Source organism: Octopus bimaculoides, chromosome 6, assembly GCF_046866305.1.
Source record: "Octopus bimaculoides isolate indiv1 chromosome 6, ASM4686630v1, whole genome shotgun sequence".
Lineage (NCBI taxonomy): Eukaryota > Metazoa > Mollusca > Cephalopoda > Octopoda > Octopodidae > Octopus > Octopus bimaculoides.
Genome location: NC_142933.1, coordinates 115,383,907 through 115,407,281, shown reverse-complemented (window position 1 = coordinate 115,407,281; position 23,375 = coordinate 115,383,907). Strand labels below are relative to the sequence as shown.

Genomic DNA, 23,375 nt, shown 5'->3' with positions numbered 1-23,375 from the left:
AAATTTCGAACCTGGGTTCTCATTCCTAAGGTTTTTTTTATGTTATTATTATTATTATTATTATTATTATTATTATTATTATTCAGGTCACTGCCTGGAAACGAACTCGGAATCTTGGGGCTAGTAGCCTGTGCTCTTAACTACTATGCCATATGCCCACAGGCATATGGACCTCTTTATGAACACTTTTACTAAAGTGGTAACCCTTTACCAACATTCTCTCTATATAACTAAACACCATAAGAGCACAGTGGGCATATGGCATAGTGGTTAAGAGCACAGGCTACTAAGCCCAAGATTCCGAGTTCGATTCCAGGCAGTGACCTGAATAATAATAATAATAATAATAATAATAATAATAATAATAAAAATAATAACAACATCGAAAAATACCTGAGGAATGAGAACCCAGGTTTGAAATTTCCCCAAGACACCCGATGAAGGCTGGAGGATATATCAGATGAAATGTTGTGTTAACAACAAACAAGATGAGGACAAATATCCATCAAATGTAAATAATGTAAATAATGAACAAAGAGGTTGTTCTCAATGTTGCTTGTTGCTGGTCTGCTGTCTTTCTGTTAATTGGTTAAAATGCTCACTTGACACATCTTGGGAAGAGAACTGCTTTTGGTATTAATACATGCCCAGCCATGATTGGCTGGAGTTGCCATAGCACAACTGGAGTTGCCATAGCACAACTGGAGTTGCCATAGCACAACTGGAGTTGCCATAGCACAACTGGAGTTGCCATAGCACAACTGGAGTTGCCATAGCACAACTGGAGTTGCCATAGCACAACTGGAGTTGCCATAGCACAACTGGAGTTGCCATAGCACAACCCAATAACAAAAATAGCTTTCCTGACTTGCTACAATTACATCCCTTTACATTCTGAATTAAATCCCAACCAAACCAACTTTGCCTATTATCATTATTCCAAAAACCAGCACTTTTGAATGAAAATGCTTTTTTGTATTTATTACAAATTTGTAATTCTGAATTGAAATTGAATGGAGTCTTGTGAAAGAGCAGAACCAGCAAAATACTTTGGTGTATTGAGCACGTGCCGTAAAAGTAAGACATTCTACAAAAACCATTGGTTGCTAAAAATGTAGAGGAAACTTAAGAAAAAATTGGATTGATAACATGTAGGAGATACCAAGATTGAGGATGTAACAATTAATAAGAGAAGCAGAAGATAAAGAAACATGAAAAAGGATTGTTCAACAAGCCACTCATACTTCAAGAGTTGACTGCTTGCAGAGAATAATGATTTTTGTTATGCTCAAGTTGCACAGACACTCCATTGTCAAGCTCACCCTCACAAATGCAGTGAACCAGCATTTAGCTTTGCTGGAAACCTGGAAATTTGTAACCAATGATACTATTGTTCACAAATTGCAACAAAAAAAGAAAAAAAAATTAAATAAAAATAGATAATTACTTCATTGATGAAGTCAACCATGTTACTTCCCTCCTTTTGCCCTAAATATCTGTGACCTTGGGTTTCTGTCAGAAGTCATTAAAGTACAGTAATATTATTAGTATCAAAATTAATTAGTACTCAATATAGTGTTAATGTTGAAGTATGTTGAGTCAGTTAACTGCATATGTTGCAATTAGCATAGCATTTCCATACCTCAGATTTCATGCTTGCATTAATGATTGCTGTTCTACCACTACAGGAGCTAGAAAACTATGGCATTAAATTGCTACTCTAATTGCTATACATGTACATGCATATATATATATATTTATGCACACGTGTGAGTGTGTGTGTGTGATCATGTGCATGCTTGTTGAAATAATGTGAGTGTTTGTGTGTGTGTGTGTGTGTGTGTGTGTGTCTGTCTGTGTTTGTGTATGTATGAGATTGTGTGTACGCATTTGTGTGTGAGAGAGAGAGAGAGAGATAGAGAGAGAGCATTTGTGTGTTATATTTTGATTGTCTATGTGTTGGCATGTGTCTGTCATTGTGTGTGTGTGTGTGTGTGTGTGTGAACATGTATTTGTGTGTACCTGCGTGTGATCAATTGTTGGTGCATGTCAGTGTCTGTGATCATTTTGTATGTGTGAATGTGGGAGCACATTTTGTGTGTGTGAGTGTGTGTGTGTGTGTGTGAGTGTGTGTGTGTGTGTGTGTGTGTGTGTGTGTGTGTGTGTGTGTGTGAGCCTTTGCAAATGTCTGGGTGCATTAGTGTGTTACCAGGAGAACCAGAGCGATAAAGAGAAAATATAGACTGAAATATTTGAGAAGAGGGCAGAGAAAAAGACAGAGGGAAGAAGAAAGACAGAGAAATAGACAGACACAGAGAGACAGACAAACAGACAGGCAGAAACAGAGAGAGAGAGAGAGAGAGAGAGAGAGAGAGAGGGGGAGAAAAGAGCAGATTGAAAGGAAAGACTAAAGGGAGAGAAGGGTAAGAGAAAGGAAATGAAATATAAATGAATAGAAGAAAAGAGAAAAGAAAACTTTTAAAGAGAAAAAGAAGAGCAATATAGAAAAGTGAGAGGAAGGAGAGGAGACATAAAATAGAGAGAAATACAAAGAAAAATACTGATTTTAAAGAATGGTGTTTAGTGTATTGCTGGTGATGATTTATTTTATCAATCCCAGAAGTATGAAAAGCAAAGCTTGTACCACGAAGGACTTGATCACACAAACAGAATCTAAATAAAGCTGACAAGATAAATAATGGTGTGGTCAACCTCAGTGGAATTTGAACTATTAGTGTAATAGTTTATATAGATCAAAGATGAAGATTTGGCACAAATTACTGGAGAACTAGACTAAGTACCAGACAGTAGCACTTTGAACAAGTGTCTTCTTCTATAGCTCTAGACCATCCAAAGCATTGTGAGTAGATTTTTGGTAGGTAGAAACTAGAAGCCTGTCATGTGTGTGTGTGTGTGTGTGTGTGTTAACACCATACAAGCTGCAAAATTGGTTCAACAGTTGAAGGACACTGATAAACCTATTCACCATGAATTTTGCACAGAAATGCTTGAGGGGTTGGAAGAAGACAGATTTGACGACTGGCTTGTTTTTAGCGATAAGGCGACCTTCCACATAAGTGGCAAAGTTAACAAGCATAACGCATGAATACGGGGAACTGAGAACCCTCATATAACTCTTGAGCATGTGCAAGATTCCCCTAAGGTAAATGTGTTCCGGGCCATGTCAAAGAAACATGTATATGGACCATTCTTCTCTGAAGAAGGAACAGTCAATGGTGAAGCATACCTTGCCATGCAGCAAAACAAGTTGATGGAAAAATTGCATGAGGAGGAGTCTGAAGACTTCATTATCCAACAGGACAGGGCACCACCTCACTGGAGTCCTAAAGTTAGACAGTATCTGAACACCACTGCCTGACAGATGGGTCGGACATTCTGGACAGACTGATCATGTGTTCCTGCGATGGCCACCTAGGTCTCCAGATTCATGCCATGTGACTTCTTCCTCTGGGGGTATGTGAAAAGCCTCGTATATGTACCTCCCCTTCCCAGAGATGTGGTTGATCTGAAGACTCGAATAACTGAAGCCTTGGCAACCATCGGCAACACTATGCTTGGTCGCGTTTGGCAAGAATTGGATTATTGTTTGGATATGTGTCATGTAACCTGCAGTGCTCATATTGAACACATGTAAAAACCTGTGTAGAAATGTGCAAATATTAGCTTTCAGGGGGGGGGGTATAATAGCATAAGAAAATAGAGAGATAATAAATTATTATTTATTAGTTAAAAAATTGTAAACCTTCTCTTACAGCTGTTTCAATTCTAGACCTTCAGAAAATTAATTAATAAAATTTTAAATTATTTGAAAGTCAAATCTCATCAGAGGTAGTTTAAGATATACAAAATAGGTGTTCAATTCCTGCATGTTGAGTATATGGCTGCAAACTATTAACTGATCAAATTTACGCATAAAGACCATAGTATAAAACATGTTATAGACCTTAGAAAGGGGAGGAAGGTAGTGTATATTGGAGTTGTAAAGTACATGTTGATCTATTCTTACTTTAAAACTCCAATATACACTACCTTCTTCCCCCTTTCTAAGGTCTATACCATGTTTTATACTATGTTCTTTATGCATAAGTTTTATCAGTTAATGGCTTGCAGCCGTATACTCAATATGCAGGAATTGAACACCTATTTTGTATATCTTAAACTACTTCTGACGGGATTCGACTTTCAAATAATTTTATGCCATGGGCATATGGTGTAGTGGTTAAGAGCGCAGGCTACTTACCCCAAGATTCTGAGTTCGATTCCAGGCAGGGACCTGAATAAGAATAATAATAATAATAATAATAATAATAATAATAATAATAGTAATAATAATAATAATAATAATGATAACATCGAAAAATACCTTAGGAATGAGAACCCTGGTTCAAAATCTCCCCAAGACACCTGATGAAGGCTGGAGGGTATATCAGCTGAAACATTGTGTTAACAACAAACAAGATGAGGACAAATATCCATCAAATGTAAATAATGTGAATATTGTAAATAGTGTGCAATTTTTAATCTTATTAATTAATTTTCTGAAGGTCTAGAATTGAAACAGCTCTAAGAGATGTTTGTCAATGTTTTGATGAATAAATAATAATTTATTAACTATCTCTCTATTTTCTCATCTTATTGTAATAAATAAATATAAACCATAGTTTATATAGTTACCTTACAGTTGAATATTAATTGTAATGTTCAACATTCTTTGTATAGGTAACTAACCAGTACTTTCATAGAATTTTGCTATCCCTTAATGAGGTTTGTAACCTTTATTTGAACTTATATATATATAATTACATAAAGAATATTTTTATAAACAAGTCATCATTACCATCACCTTCATTTTAACATTCAGTTTTCAATGCTCAAACAAAATTCCTTGAGTGAGACTTTTTTTTACAACCAGATGCTTTTCCCATCACTGAAAAGATGTGTCAGGGCATACCCTTAAGTTACAGAAGGATGTATATAAGTGAAATGGTACAGAGGACTGGATAGGATGAGTGGGCAGGTAAGTCTGCAAAAGTGCAAAAGGAGGGTGGGAAACAGAGGGGAAGGGAAGGAAATGTTATGAGCAGTGAATACAGGTGGGTTGTTAGGAAAATGGGTTTTGCAGGAGAGGTTTGTCAGGGACAAGTTGTGCTCTGGAACATAGACATAAACTACATCTACCAAAATAAAATTGTGACCTTTGGGGCTTCAATTCTATTTAGATAGATGTGTCTTCTTAAGCACAACATATTACCAATTATTTCAGTCCTTTGTCATCTCCTGTGTGAGGCTCAATATCTGAAGGTCATTTTTTTTCCTCACTTTGTCTACTGTTTTCTCAAGTCTTCCTCTTTCCTGCATTCCATCCACATTTAGCAATCAGCACTTCTTTATGCAGCTGTTCTCAACTGCCTGCATCACAAGACCATACAAGCACCATCTTCTCCCTTGCACACTTCATTTTACAAAGTTACTTTCCAAAGTACAAGTCCAGGCAAGGTTGTTTATGGAAGTCCAGCAGTCGCCCATGCATACCAGCCTCCCCTCTCCACACCACCAATGTTATCCAAGGGAAAGGCAAAATGCGATACAGCTTGGCACCTGTGACGTCACAACTCATTTCTACAGCTGAGTGAACTGGAGCAATGCGAAATAAGATGTCTTGCTCAAGAACATAACATGCAGCCCAGTCTGGGAATTGAACTCACTTCTTCATGATTGTGAGCCCGACACTCTAGCCACTGAGCAATGCACCTTCACCATTTGTTAATAGGAGTTACAAAATTGTACATGTAGGACAAACATGAAAGATATCTCCTATTAGAAAGTTTTCAAACAGAGAATCTAATAATATTTGATTCTCTATGTGAAGAATTTCTAACAGGAGATATCTAACATGCTCTCTACTATATGGACGATTTTGTAACTCCTATTAGCAAATGAAACATGTGTAATGATGAATAAATAAAATTTTCCAATCTTTTGTTTTGAGAATATTACTCAACAGAAAATATTTTCCAGTATTTTCAACTCATATGCATAACTCATGCAAATATAACATCTACTTACAGATTTGGAATATGGAAATGAGCAGATGTGCTTCAAAAGAACGCAGCTTGGATTTTAACCCTATCTACATAATCTGTGTGTGTGTGTGTGTGTGTGCGTATGTGTGTGTGTATGTGTGTGTGTGTGTGTGTGTGTGTGTGTGTGTGTGTGTGTGTGTGTGTGTGTGTGTGTGTGTGTGTGTTAAATAAAATAAGATAACAAGGCCAAGGCAATTTGATATTCCTAGGATATTTATAAATAGAAAGGTGGTCTTAAAGCTGTTTCAGGGAAATAAATAATATCCCATCATCAGAGATGAGTTAAAAGAGCTTCACAAGAAGGAATTAGTAGAGTTCATCGTTTTTTAGAAGTTATTCTAGAGAGGAAGAGATATACAAGAAATTAGATATATATATTTTCCTTTTATACTTTCTGCATTATATCTAATTTCTTGTATATCTCTCCCTCTCCAGAATAACTTCTTCTTAAAAAAAAATGGACTCTACTAATTTTTTTATTGAATTTCTTTTAACTCCTCTCTTATGATGGAATATCATTTATTTCTCTGAAACAGCTGTAAGACCACCTTTCTATTTATAAATGTCCTAGGAATATCAAATTGCCTTGGCCTTGTTATCTTATTTTATTTAACATATACACACTCACACACGACCTGCCTTAGACTCCTTGCTTCATGCTATTACTGAACTAGGAGTTTAACAGCGGTCCTTCTGTAGCACTTACATAGCCTTACCTGCCTTTTGGGTCTTATGGATACCAAAACATCTCATATTATATATATATATATATATATATATATATATATAGAGAGAGAGAGAGAGAGAGAGAGAGAGAGAGAGAGAAATGGATACATACATATATACATACATACATGCATGTATATGTGTGTGAGTTGTGTGTGTCTGGGGGGGTGTATATATGTGTGTGTATATATATATATATATATATATATATATATATATATATATATATATAGAGAGAGAGAGAGAGAGAGAGAGAGAGAGAGAGAGAGAGTGCTGTCCATATGTACTCAAATCTGTATTTTAAGGGAGAAAAAAAAGTGGGTTGGGGTGGAAACAAACTCCTTCAGAAAGATCAAGAATGTAAATTCTTTATTTTTAGGATTTTGAAAGTGCCTGATGAAAGGAACAAAATCTCAATGAGATTACTCCATAAAATAGAGAGGAAAGAAAAATAATAGAAATAAAATTTCCAAAAGAACCTTCTCAGAAACCAATAACAGCTTAGTTTGACATAAGCCACCATGATGTAGGGGTTATTTATTAATAGAACTGAGATTTAATTAAGCATGTCACAGAACATGTTGGAGTTTACATACATTTCTAAAAATATATTTATATAAACTTTAACTAATCCACTGCAAAACATGATTTTTTCTGCAGTTGATGAGAGATATTAGAAATTGTTTACAAAATCCCTTTCATGAAAGAACCATTAAGACCTGAACTCATTTATTCTTACATTTGATCAGTTTATTTTACCTTTTAAACAAAAAAGAGAAAACCAAGACAAAAATAACGTAAGAATCAGCAACAATTACAATCTTCTTAAAGCTGAAAGACTTAAGAACTGGGACAGATTTTTGTACCTATTAGATGTTGATAATATCACAGAAGGTACAATAAATCTATATATAGCTATTAACCTGAGAATAAGTAGCATTAGAAAAACATTTTGTTTATAGCTTGTCTTTTTTTCCTTGCTCCAATCTCTTCAGTTTTTCATTGATCTTTCTCCTTCCATTCTACAAGCTTTAATAGGTTTTCTGTAGCATGTCTGTCAAAGACCAATATGCCACTAATTGAAGACCTGAATCCCACAAGATTTTCCCTTTTATTAGACTCTTTAAAAATGGTCTCCATAAGAACTGCATGAAAACATAATCACAACTTGATACCATACTTATCTGCTGAGAAAGAGGTAGAGTGCTGTGATCAAAAATTAACAACTCGTATCTTTATTTGATCCGCTGCACCATACAGAAAATGATTTAACAGAAGATATAAATAATTTAATCAATTCAAAACAGTTTAACTCAAACGGAAAGATTCAATATACAATTCTTTTTTTTATAATTTATGATATCAACATTAAACATAAACACATATTCATAACATATATACATATTTTTGCTTCCAATTTTCTTTATGAAAAATATTCTGAAAAATGTGTGAAAGACCAGCAGCTTGAATATATAGATATTTAATTATGTTCAAAACCACAGTTGCATATACGTTTTTAAAATCAGATATTGCCTCTTTGAAATCTAATCTTCAGGGATTTTTGGAAATGAAATATATTAAACATTCTATCAGAGAGGAGATATAGTGCATACGTATACCTGCATGCATACACATTCATGCACCAACACACATATACAGATGCACGCACACACAGACATTATTATCAGCTTCATCATCGTTTTCACATAAACTTTTCTGTACTGCAATGGGTTGTCAAGACTGAATAGGTACAGGCATGGTTCCAGGTTCAGTCCCACTGCATGGCACTTCGGGCAAGTGTCTTCTATTATAGTCTCAGGCCAACCAAAGCCTTGTGAGTGGGTTTCATAAACAAAAACTAAAATAAGTCCATTGTGTGTGTATGTGTGTGTGTGTGTGTGTGTGCGCATCTGTGTCTGTGTCTGTGTCTGTGTTTCCTTGTCCTGACATTGCATATGATGTCACCATCATACAAGTAATGTCATTTATTTCCAGCATTCTGCAAATGTATGTCTGACCATTGGGAAATATTGCCTTGCTTTGAAACAAGTCAGGGTTGGAGACAGGAGGGGTATTTAGTTGTAGGAAATGTGTTTCAATAAACTCCATCCAACCCATGGAAGCATGAAAAAGTGGGCAATAAAAATGATGATAGCAACGTTAATGATGACAGCGACGACGATGACGACGATGACGATGATGATGATGATGATGATGATGATGATGATGATGATGATATATCATCATCATTATCATAATTCAACATCCACTTTCCATGCTGGCATGGGTTGGATGGTTTGTCAAGAACTGGCATGCTAACAATTCTGCTAGCTCACTGAATGATAATGTTAGTAATAATAATAATGATAATAATAATAATAACAAACAACAGAAAAAAGATGGTATAAACACACGCCAGAAAAGGTCACAGAAAACGAGAAAGCAACCATACTCTGGGATATGCCAATACACACAGATAGAGAAATTATGGCAAATAGACCAGATATAGTTGTCAAAGATCATGAAGAAAAAAAATGCTTTCTAATTGATGTATCAATACCAGCAGATGACAACGTTTCCCTAAAAGAAATGGAAAAACTTTCAAAATACAAAGACCTGGAAATAGAGGTAACTCGAATGTGGAATCTAAAAACAGAAACAATTCCTATCATAGTAGGTGCCTTAGGCATAATAAAAAAATATTCAGACAAATACATAACAAAAACACCAGGACTTACAAATATATATAACATACAGAAAATTGCACTACTGGGCACTGCACACATCCTACGTAAAACACTTTCAATACAGTAAGCATAAGAGCATCACAGCAAACCACAGCACATACCCAAGGCGCACAGAGCTGCGCTCGGTAGTGAAGTGAAAGCACGTTATAAAAATAAAAGTACTGAACAATAATAATAATAGTATGCTCAATGCAGTACCAGGCAGTAGCTCTCATTGCTTCTGATCTTAACTGATTGGAAGTGTTATCATGTACATTGTTTTGTCTTGGTATAAAAGATGGGCTACAGAAAATATCCTGCTCAATACCACAGATTTGCTTGTCAGTTGTTTGACCTTAACCAGTTGAGCATGTCCCTTGGTGGCTGACGATATGTGCATCTGTGATCATGAACAGAAGTAATGGAAGAACATCATAGCCATGAGAAATTCTTTGGGGTTTGAATAGTTCACTTTTGGAAACATGGGTGTGTCATTCAACATTCTTAAACAACCCTTGTTCAAAGACCTTTTGAGTGGGTGGGCTACTCAACCTGATGAAAATTCTAACTGGGCCCCACCTGCGAGATCATGAGCTGTTTATATTGATATGAGATCACCATGTCACGCACATATGGATGTGATGCATGTGCCTGGTGTACCCTTATCAGGCGGGTAGTCATGATGGGTATAATGGGAGTCATATATTTTACCCCAGTGTCACTTTGATGGCATGCACTGCTCTCTCACTCAATAATAATAATAATAATAATAATAATAATAATAATAATAATAAGAAGAAGAAGAAGAAGAAGAAGAAGAAGAAGAAGAAGAAGAAGAAGAAGAAGAAGAAGAAGAAGAAGAAGAATATGATGATGATGATGATGATGATGACGATGACGACGGCGATGATGATGATCATCATCATGAAATGATAATGACAATAACAACAGTTCCACCACCATCAGTACCAATGACAACAACAACATCAATGATGCAAGTAATGATGATGGAGACAATGATGGCAATTATAACAGTGGCAATGATGATGATGATGATGATGGTGATGATGATGATGATGATGATGATGATGATGATGACGACGACAACGACGATGATGTTGCATAGCAGATTACTAAAGAACGTTAGTGCATCAAATGATAAACTGAAAAACTATAAAATGCTATCTAATACGTTTTCCCCATGAGTATTTGCTTTTACAGAATGTGTATTTGCTTTTATCAATTTTCTTCCTCTTTTTTCCTTTTTTGTACTAATGCGAAAATTTGCTATCATACTTAATACTGTATAAACATGCACATGTAATTATGCACACACACATACACACAACACATATAGATAGGTATCCATATATATATATACATATATACATGCATACATACATGTATGTGTGTGTGTGTACACAGTCACATACACAGATATATATACACACAAACACACACACACACACACACACACACACACACACATATAATCATATATACACATATATACACATTTTAAAATATTTATTTTGGAAAGCATTTTTTTCCTCTTGATACAAATGAGGAATTTTGTAGAATGTGAAATAGCTTCAGTTGTGAAATACTTTGTTTGAACAGTCAAATACCATTTTTTAAAGAATGTTGTTCGAAAGTAGTAACTAGCAATTCTTCAATGTTTGATGAGGTCTCTCCTGCGTGCAGTGACGTCGTTTCGTTAGATTTATTATCATAAATAAAAGAATAAGTTTTTCTTCTACTTCCTCTTGCTTGATGCTGTAACAATCTAAAATGTATCTTCATGCATTGATGGCAGAATATCCAGCAGACAAAAAAAAAAAAGAAATAAAACTCCCACCATTTTTATCACCCAAACCAGACAACATTATTACTATTTTTTTGGATAGTTTCTCTTCTACTTATATAGCACTGGAGACTAATGCATTGTCTCATTTAGCACCATCATGTGGCTCTCAGATGCCTTTCACAGAGTCCTTTCTTGTGCAAGCATTCAGGCTAAGATTCTGGTTTGAGATTAACTTCCTCTCCTCCTCTCCTACTCATGACAGAAATCTTGGAAATAATTCTTGGTTACTGGCCTACTTTCTTTGGATGCCATTGTATATGTGGATTTGTATGTTTTAGTTCATGCATTCATACACATACATTTATGTATCTACAGGTATTTACTTGCACTTATTACACACCAAACTTCTGGAGTGCTTGACAGTTTCACAGTACCTTCATGTAAGTATGTATGTATGTATGTATGTATGTATGTTATCAATCAGTTTCATTTCTGTATTTCTTGTCGATAGAGAAAGAGCCGGACTCTAGCATAGATTCAAGGCTCCTTCATTGGAACTTTTATCAACATCATCTAGGTATTTGTGCATATGTGTGTGCATGTGCAGTATTTGGTGTTAGTGCATGCGCAGATTTCTATGTTTGTTTTATGGATGCGTTTTTATGTATATATTTTCATGTCTAGATGCATGCATATGTATTTATGTGCTAAACTTTTGGAAAGTTTTACATATCTTTACAGTTCCATTGATGGCTTGAATCTGTAGTCTTCTAATCAGCCTTTTTCTTTCAGATTTTGAGAACCCTAATTTTTCCAGGTTTTTGTTGAGGCAGTTCGTTACATATCCCAATGCCCCAACAATCACGGGTATGAATCTGAACTTGTAGTCTGGGTGGAGTATCTGCAAATTTCTCAGTAGCTCGGCGTAGTTGTTCTCTTTTTCTCTAAGCTTTAGTGTGATGTTGACATCCGCAGGACAACTGATTTCTACTACTGTACACAGTTTCTCTTCTCTGTCCCAGATTACTGTATCCGGTCTATTATATCTGCATTTTATTGAGGTTTGTATGTATGTATGTATGAATGCTCATATGTATGTATGTATTTATGAATGAATGGATGGATGGATGGATGGATGGATGGATGGATGGATGGATGGATGGATGGATGGATGGATGCCATTCTTTGGAATATATTTTAGTTTCTACTTTAGCAGAAATGAAGTTATAACTGAGGTGTGTGGATATATAAATTAGTGTATACATATATGTTCGTATGAGCATATATATGTGGATATGTATGGATGAATGGAGGGACGGATGTGTGGATGCATGCATATATCAAATCACCCATCATGCTGCTGGTAACTATTACTAAGTACAGCCTGTTGCATGGTCAGGCCATTGGTGACTAAACCAACTATATGAAGCCTGCTTGATCAGAAGGGTAACTTTCGTTGGACACCCTACAGGATGAAAAACAAAACCTGTCAAAGAACAGATGAACCCAGTAAAGTCAACAGTTATCCAATAGCCAGGAGAGAGATACCTCTAGGCTTTGTTTAGACATTTCTCTAAGAGAAGAAAAATTCTGATTTAACACCTGCAGCTTTGTTTGCATCCAATGATGTAGACAAGTTTTTCAATTGGACAAATATATATGGTGTTTAAAGAATAGCATTGACCCTTTGCAAGGCCTTTCTTTACTTTAAAAAGTTTCAGACACAGGTATCACTTGAGTCTTAACATCTGTATTATATGTTGCATACTATGGCTGGCTGTAGCCAAAAAAAAACAAAACACTAAATGAAAGATTCCATGTTGAAATAAATGCATGTGTCTGCGTGAATTGTAACTCACTGAACACCTGCTGCAAGAGGTGCCCATCATTGCCACATTAGTGCAAAAGAGTCGTAGATTCTTAGCAGGATTGAAAAAATCACATCAGTACTGCTCATGTTTAAGAAAACAATTGTTTGCATTGCTCAAAATCAAGATGAAACCCTCAAGTATCCATACATGCAGTCATGTCTATGTATACTATTTACAGATGTGTATTGACAAAAGATTAACTCATTAAGAAAAGAAACCGGTGCTCTTTGAAGCAAGTCCTTTACAAGAGCAAAGTCCTTCACCCTAATTGGCAAACACTCCCTTGTCACTTTTATCATCATCATCATAAATGCAGTAAACCAATACACACACTTTTGGAATACTATTATGCAGAAATTGCAAAATGAAATAAATAAATGAATAAATAAATAAATAAAATGTTACATATGTTTAATTGAATGAAATTTGGTTAATAGTAATTACGAGTAATCATTGCTAATTATTAATTTTGTCGACATGTCAATGATGTAAGCAGAAATGAAAGAGTATCAGGCAAAATGTCAGATCAGTGACATTTTCATACTGGGGTAGGTGATAGTAGAAAAGTACCCAGTTAGGTTTTTTTGATAATTCATTAAAATGTCAAATTTTACAAAACCATCTGATACCCAATTGAAAATCAAATGCATGGAAGTTCTTTATATGTATATTCACAGGCATGACTATGCGGTTAAGGTTCAGTCCCACTAAGCAGACCCTGGGCAAGTGTTTTCTACTATAGCTAATCAAAGCCTTGTCAGTGGATATGGAGGATGGAAACTGCAGAGAGAGAGGGGGGATGGAGACACATATATGTATATATGCATACACACATACACACATGCACACTCATATACACACACAGAGACACATACATATGTGTGTGAGAGAGAGAGGAAGATTGTGTGTGGGTTCATGCTCAAATCTTCTTGTCTTGGCATTGTGCACTAATTGTAAACAAACATCACCATCATACAAGTAATGCCATTCATTTACAATCCTCTATGAAATCCATTTGGGTGGGGGGAGTCATTGAGCTGTTTGTAAGTAAAGGATTAAAGGAAATATTACCTTACTTGGAATTAGGTGTGAGTTGAAGAGTGAAAGAGCATCTGGCCATAGAAAATCTGCCTCAACAAATTTCATTTAATTGACAAAAACATGAAAAACTGGTCATTAAAATGATGATGATTATTTTGTATGTTTATTTGAGTATGTGTGTGTGTCTGTAAGTGTGTGTGTGCATGCATGTGTGTGTGTGTGTATACACACATACACATAGATAGGTAGATAGATAGATAGATTGTTGTTGTTGTTGGCACTCCATTGCTTACGACGTCGAGGGTTCCAGTTGATCCGATCAACGGAACAGCCTGCTCGTGAAATTAACGTGCAAGTGGCTGAGCACTCCACAGACACGTGTACCCTTAACGTATTTCATGGGGATATTCAGCGTGACACAGTGTGACAAGGTTGACCCTTTGAATTACAGGCACAACAGAAACAGGAAGTAAGAGTGAGAGAAAGTTGTGGTGAAAGAGTACAGCAGGGTTTACCACCATCCCCTGCCGGAGCCTCGTGGAGCTTTAGGTGTTTTCGCTCAATAAACACTCACAACGCCTGGTCTGGGAATCAAAACCTCGATCCTATGACCGCGAGTCCGCTGCCCTAACCACTGGGCCATTGTGCCTCCACTAGATAGATAGTTAGATAGATATTATATCACAAAGGAAAAAAAGGATTAATAATCCATGCAAACATTTTATAAGCACTTCTAGGGATCAAACTCGGCTTATTAAACTTTCAGTAAAAGCTGTTATAATCCACATAGGCAGTAAAATTAAATTCCACTGCCTGTCCAATTTGTAAATCCAAAGTTCAAATAACAAATGAATTTAGCATAAGGTCACATAGAATAGTGGGAAAACACAAAAGAATGCAGATTCTTCTCTATTCCAAGCAGTATAGTATGGCTTTGATGAGGATACTCTGTGTCAGTAGAATTTTAGTCAATCAAATATGGGATCGATTAATATGCATAATGACTGCACTGCAGAGTTTTTGTAATTTGGCAATCTATCTAGAACATGCAAGAAAGCTGATAAAATAATGTATAATTCTCCATTCTTTTGTGTTGACATACTCTTTTACTTGTTTCAGTCATTTGATTGTGGCCATGCTGGAGTACTGCCTTTAGTCGAGCAAATCGACCCCAGGACTTATTCTTTGTAAGCTTAGTACTTATTCTTTCGGTCTTTTTTACCGAACCACTAAGTTACGGGGACATAAACACACCACCATTGGTTGTCAAGCGATGTTGGGAGGACAAACACAGACACACAAACATATACACACACATACATATATATATATTCATATATACGATGGACTTCTTTCAGTTTCCATCTACCAAATCCACTCACAAGGCTTTGTTCGGCCCGAGGCTATAATAGAAGACACTTGCCCAAGGTGCCATGCAGTGGGACTGAACCTGGAACCATGTGGTTGGTAAGCAAGCTACTTACCACACAGCCACTCCTACTCCATATAAATCTATATACATGCATACATCATCATCATTATCATGATCGTTTAACATCTGCTTTCCATGCTGGCATGGGTCAGGCAGTTTGACAGGAGCTGGCCAGGCAGAAGACTACACCAGACTCCCGTGTTTGTTTTAGCATGGTTTTAATGGCTGGATGTCCTTCCTAACACCAACCACCCAGCAGAGTGGACTGATTGCCTTTTACATGGCACATATACAGGCGAGGTCAGTTTTGGCATGGTCTTTACAGTTGGATGGATGCCCTTCTAAGTACCAACCACTTTACTGTGTACTTACATACATACATATGTATGTATGTATGTATGTATGTATGTATGTATGTATGTATATGTGTGTGTGTGTGTATATATATATATATATATATATATATATATATATGCACACACACACATACAAAATAGAAGCACTAAGCTGTGAGGTGTGTAAATACAAATTTGTTACCAGCTCAAATATGTTTGGGGTATATCTGAACCCGTAAGATATATAGTCAAAAGATGGACAAACAATTATGAGTAGCAGAGAGAGTACAATAATTCTTCCTGAATTAAGGGTACACTCAATCAGTTGTGGACCTTGTACTCCATTGAGCACAGGCCATCAGCCATGCCACCAACCTCTTACTCTTCTAACTCAGGCTTACAGACTGGATTCTACTTTCTCTCAACTTCCACCTAACTATACTTCCATTTAAAGACAAGCAGTGGTTAGGGTATTCAACTCATGAGTGTAAGGTCATAAGTTCTATTCCCAATGGCGTTGTGTGTCCTTAGGCAAGACACTTTATTTCATGTTGCTTCAGTCCACTCAGTTGACAAAAATGAGTTGTACGTGTATTTCAAAGGGATTGCCTGGGCACATTCTGTGTCACACTGAATTTCCCTGATAACTATGTTAAGGATATATGTGTCTGTGAAATGCTCAGCTACTTGTACATTAATTTCATGAGCAGGCTGTTCCGTTAATTGGATCAACTGGAACCCTTATCATCATGACTGACAGAATGCCAATTTTGATGATAGAATAGCAGACTTCATTCTAAAATTATCTCCATATGAATAAACGAAGAATAGTCAAGTCAGAGGATGTTGCAGAACATTCACAAAATGTTCCTGATGTCTTGTCCAGCAATCAGTTAAATGTTCAAAGCTATAAGTTGTAACAGCACTACACTGCTTCTCTCATTAGCAAGTTTCATGACACACTTCTGGCTCTGATTTCCTCTAATTAATGTGGGCATTTCACAATACAGTTTGATGCCAATCTTGACAGATTCTGCACAGAATCTTCAAATAAATTTGTTGGCATTTTGACTCACCAGCAATGCTAAGTTACACTGGTCGCCAGGGCCAACACATGGAAGTGCAGGGCCCAATTAGAGAATTGTCAGTGGGGCCCTTTATAATTACAAATGCTGAAGATTGATGTTTTATGTTTCATGTAGCATGCCAGTGCTTGGCAAAAACCATTGAGGACTTGAGGCTCCACAATTAGCCACAATGATATACTAAAAATTCATCATAGTGTCCTTTGCTCAAATGTGTGCATGGGGCCCCTCTCTTGGCTCAGGGTCCAATTTGGACAAATCTGTCTGATTGGCTTAAAACCAGTCCTGCTGGTCACATGCTAAATTACACTAGTCATATAACTTCAGTTATATGAACATAGACATTTATTGGAAAAGTCATAGGAGCGCTTGTGTGTTTTGATGGCTATAATCCATCAGTCAAAGCACTTCATTTTGGTGCGAAACATTCTTTGCAGACACCCTGTTCTAAGCCTATACTCCGTTATAAAAACCAAGTATTCACACTTCGAGTAGAGATTGTTGCAGTGTCAACTAGCATCAGTCAACCTGACAGATGAAAGACATCCTCTCATTCACTTTCTCACACTCTGTTGCCTTCTCTCTAATTCTGACAACCTCGCAATACAATATTGAAATGAACATTCTGACTTGCATGCCATGTCAATCAGCTAAAGACTGCAAAAACTTCCTCTCAAACAGATATATGAATCATGAATGCATACACGCATACGTACACACATACCTCGTTCTTTCTTGTATTAATCTGTTACTTGAAATATTTTGTTAATGTTTTCTTGGACACTTTCCAAGAATATGAACTATGTCCATCCCCATAAATATGAACAATACCATACACAGACATAATGTAAAACAGCTTGGTTGCTATAGCTGCTGTTATTTTTATCCTATGCTGTAATTTTTTTAATCTCTTGTTCTGTTTTGATCCATCGTGATAAACTTAATCTTCTTAACAGAATAAAAATATAATTCAATATAATCTTCATTATTCTCTTCCATTAAAAATGTATTTGCTAACGTCTGAAGATAATGATCAGCAGTGCATGCACTTTCAAATACAACATGTATATATGTGTATGTGTGTGTGTATGTATGTATATACACATATATATATGTATATATAGTGGCTCGTAAATAGCACCATTTGAGTGGAATCGTTACTAGCACTTGTGCTGGTGGCACGTTAGAAAATTATTCGAGCGAGGTTATTGCCAGTGCTGCTGGACTGGCTCCCGTGCAGGTAGCACATAAAAAGCACCATTTTGAGCATGGCCATTGCCAGTATCGTGTGACTGGCCCTCGTGCTGGTGGCACATAAAAGCACCCACTACACTCTCAGAGTGGTTGGCATTAGGAAGAGCATCCAGCTGTAGAAACTCTGCCAGATCAGATTGGAGCCTGGTGCAGCCTTTTGGCTTGCCAGTCCTCAGTCAAATCGTCCAACCTTTGCTAGCATGGAAAGCGGACATTAAACAACGACGTATATACATATACATATCTACATATATATATGTATGTATGCATATATATGTATATATGTATATATGTATGTATGTATGTATGTATATATGTATGTATGTATATATGTATGTATAATATCATTATTATCATTACACTCATCATCATCACTATTTTAATGTTCACTTTTCCATACTTGAATAGGTCAGATAAAAATAATTAAATAATTGAGGCAGGTTTTCTATGGCTGGGTGCCCTTTCTTTGGCCAACCTCTTTTGTTTTCATAAACAGATAATATTTCCTCCTTGGCCTGACATGTTTTCACAGTAAATTTGAAATGAGAAACACTCCTTGTTTCACAGCAACACTCATTTACAATCATTGCACAATGTTGAGATAAGGAGACACAAACACACACATGCACACTAACACACAGACACACGTGTGCATGCATGCATGCATACATACATACATACATACATATATACATACACACATATAATATACATAGATATATATAAACACACACATATATATATACATATTTGCACACACACACACACACACACACACACCTATGCAATAGGATTCATTCTATTTTCCTCTATCAAATCATCTCACAAGGCTTTGGTCAGCCGAGGGTTTAATAGAAAACACTTAAAGTGCCAAGCAGTGAGATTGAATCAGGAACAACATAACTGAAAAGTGAAATCCTTAGCCATACATTTATGCTTGTGCCTCTGTGTGTGTGTGTGTGTGTGTGTGTGTGTGTGTGTGTGTGTGTGTACATTCAGGCTCAATCACATTTTACACAGGTTGAAAAGACAGTAATTTTTATTTTACAAATACTTCTATTCTATTAGTAAAAAAGTAAATGTTCAAGATTAAATTACTCCATATTTAATAATAATAATATAGGCACAAGGCCAGCAATCTGAAGAGAATGGGCTGGTTAATGCCATTTACTCTGCTACTTGACCTTATCAACCCCTGAGGGATGAAAAGCAAAGTTGATCTCAATAGAATTCGAATTCAGAACATAATGAGCCAGAACAATTATCACAAGGCATTTTTCCAACATTCTAACAATTCAGCTAGCTTACTGCCCTGATATTGGTTTCTAATTTAAGCACAAGGTCAGTAGTTTTTTTTAGAGGAAAGGGAGTTTGTTGATTATTTTACCCTAGTATTTGACAGAGTTTTTATTTTTATTTTATTGATGCCAAAAGGATGAAAGGCAAAGTTGACCTCAGTGAAATTTGAATTCAGGAGGTAAAGAGGCAAAAGAAATGCCAGTAAGCATGTTGTCTAACACACTAAAAATTTTGCCAGCTATTTCTATTATAGGCACAAGACCTGTAAAAAGTGATAAGAATGCTGCTTGGCATTTTGTCCAACATGCTAACAATAATAATAATAGTAATAATACTTTCTTTATTGGCCATCAGGGCCAAACACAAAACATAAAGGGTGATACACAGACAAGGGACAGTGGGGTTAAATGTGTAAACAGCAAAAAAAAAAAAAAATTAACAATTAACAAGGAGATTAAAACCAACAACGTACTTCCCCAATAGGAGGGAGTTCCATCAAGAGGTGACCAAAGGAACCTCACACACTTTGGGCCCCTTAACATCAAAGGTACCTCAGGTAGACACCCCTCTCCTCTTCATTCCATTCGGCCTATAGGCACACACTTAGAATAAGTCCATTCACACAGGCCATTCTTGTCACATTTACCCACCTTTCAACAAATTTATTGGGTGATAGCACCTTCCTCTCCAGCCTCACTTTCCTCTTCAGTTAAACCTGAAAAAGTCAATGAGGCCTTGGGCAAAGAGGATGATACCCGTCTTCAACCTTTTTAATCACATCCACTGCACAGCCACTTTCACCATAGTCACCAGCCAGAGAAAAACTGCTTGTCCTTCCTGGCCAAAAGAAGGAGGTGGGACAATCTTCAAAATGGACTCAGACAATAGCTGGATCCATCCTACATGTGACAATAACTATTCAACAAAGCTCCACAAGTCAGCAATTTGTGGATACTGAATGAGAGCATGCAGAATGGTTTCATCACTACATGTACATCTTGGACAAGCAAGTCTGACTGCACACCGTTACCTGTAGAGCTCATCATGAACTGGCAGAGTCCCCCCAGTAGCACTGCCAGGCCAAGAATTTCTGGAAGTTATCCATAAGTTCCAGCCATTAATCTGTGACATTGATTTGTGATAGGAAAAGTAAGACTCACTGATATGTCTCAAAGCATATATCTAGGCTCTACTCCTAATGTCCAACATAACAAGTTGCCCTGCCTAGTTTCAATGTTTGCAACAGTTCATTATGTTGGACGTCAGTAGATTAGTTTATTCTGCTAGTAACAAGGGACTGATGAAATATCTTGTGGTAATGAAATAATACAGTCAAAATAGAAGAGAAATCCCTAATTATACTACCTAACGTTTTAAGAGTAGGTGGTTTGTAATGTAATCAATAGTATGTTCACTTAGTAAATTAGAGTCAAGTTGTTCAAGTCCTAACTGTTGACATGTTCTTTTATCACTTAAATACATTCTTTTTAAGGTTTAATATCCCTTTTCTATCCCAGTTTGACTTTTCTACTAAATAAATTTCCTTTTTATAAAAGAAAGTAGATTATTTTTTAATGTGAATTGTAAATTAGGAAAATAAATTTTGGCAGACAGGAACAAGTAAAAACGCATTACAATTTTATTTTGAATTTTAACTATCATTTCATATTATCTTATGGCCCAGCAACTTTAAATACTATCTGATATGTTTATTAGGTATGGTTAACGTAAATATCCAGCAAAGCTGTCTTAAAACAAGTAACTAGCTGACATTTTGCAGGATAACTTCTTACTGAAAGGCATCATAAGAGACAGTTGTTGACACCTCAAGTAATTATTTTATCTTTTCTAATATTATATGATTAATATTTATGTAATAGTATTTGCTACTTCTATTTTATTTATATTTGTATCATTTTATAATTATTTAAAACATCAGTCGTCAATTGAATAACATCCTGACTTTGTTATTATTTTTCCTCATGCTAGTTAACTTTCCAAAGGCAATATGAATATTTAAAATTAAATATTACAAATTTTTAAAATATCAAATCTTATGCAAGTCTAGTTGTTTCAAAAGTCAATGGCAACAATCTAAGAATAGTAATACTGGCATGAGACTGAGAAAACTGAAAGCCATGGCAGCCATTCTGTGCTCAAAAACTTGATAGATAACATAAAAATTTATAAATATTGATAAATCTGGAAGCTATGTTCTGATGTGGCTAGCTAATTTCTAATGAAAACATCGGTTTTCAATTAACAACTGCGAAAAGCATCTGATTTTGATATTCATTCTTGATTTTAATTCTAATGAAATATTGATGCTATGGTATAGAATGACATGGTGTGATGGGGTATGGTGGGGTGTGATATGATAAGTGATAATAGGGAAAATATAGTGTTTGATATAAAATAAAATAACAAATAACAAATAGCTTTATGCTGTGTGTATATGTTATTATTGTATGGCTTCTTACTATATATATATTTATCATTAAAGAAGAGTATATAATTGTGAATAAATCACAATTATAACGGAGAGGGTTATAAAAACCCTTCTATGCTAAGAAATAGCAGTCAAAACTGCTATAAAGCCACTATAATCACTCATATTTAATCTCCACAATGCTGTCAGAGAGCGACACGACATAAGAATCCAAAATTTAGATAAAAATAAAAGGTTAGTCCTCTATTGCAATTTCAAAGTTAGGAACCAAAAATGGATCCATTCTTCTCTTCAGGAAGACATTCCTGTCCATAGAAATCAAGACAAAAAACATACTCAGGGGCTAAATGTGTTTCCCAACCGGCAAGAATAACGTATCAACGTCTTTCTACATAATTCAAATTCTGAATTCAAATGACATGCACAGCATTTATAAGAAGAGACCAGTTAAAATGAGCCAGGGCGAAAAAAAACTGGATATAAGTGAAAAATAAATAATAAAAAAAAAGAGGAATGAATGTAATGTGACACTGGCACATCATTATCATCATTAACATCATCATCATCATCAACAGTAGCAGCAGCAGCATTGACATCATCATCATCATCATTGTTTTTATCCATTTCTTTTTTTCAATACATCCAACAAAATTTAAACAATACTCTAAGACTTGAGACAGTATTCTAAGACTTGATACTCTTCTTGATGCCAATTGCTCATATATTTTATTTGTTTTTGTTTTTTAGGTAAGATGGTGAGCTGCTGGGCATTTTGTTTATCTGAGACATAAACATTGTTACTGCTGGCTAAATAGTGTCAATATGAAAATGTGGTTAGGAACAGATGCACACACACACACACACACACACACACACACATACAGGCATGTGTGTGTGTGTGTGTGTGTGTATGTGTATTGGTTCAGGTGTCACATAAGAGGCATTGGTGCTGGTGACACAAAAAAATCACTTGTGTCATGCCACATTACAAGCAATGCTGCTGGTGTCAAATAAAGTAAGCTGGGAGGCAATTTTCTTCAGCTGGATGCCCTTCCTGGTGTCAACCTCCACCAGTTTCCAAGTGAAATGATAATTCTCCAGTCTTTTTTGAATAACAAACAGTCTGGACATGATTACACAGAGCAATGTTTGAATGAGCCTTTTGTTTACAACTAGGGAACACACATGAAAACAAGAGGTAAAATAAACTCATTTACACAAACACATACAAAAATGCAGTTTCTGC

At 35.9% G+C, this 23,375-nt stretch overlaps 1 long non-coding RNA gene across 1 annotated transcript in view; it reads left to right on the top strand.

Moving 5' to 3' along the window:
* Positions 1-23,055, top strand: part of LOC128248088 (uncharacterized) — a 100,141-nt gene extending 77,086 nt beyond the window's left edge. Inside the window, exons 2-3 of the long non-coding RNA XR_016242409.1 lie at positions 21,397-21,510; positions 22,877-23,055. This is a non-coding gene — a long non-coding RNA (uncharacterized LOC128248088). The remainder of the gene's footprint in view (positions 1-21,396; positions 21,511-22,876) is intronic.
* Positions 23,056-23,375: the final 320 nt, after the last annotated feature.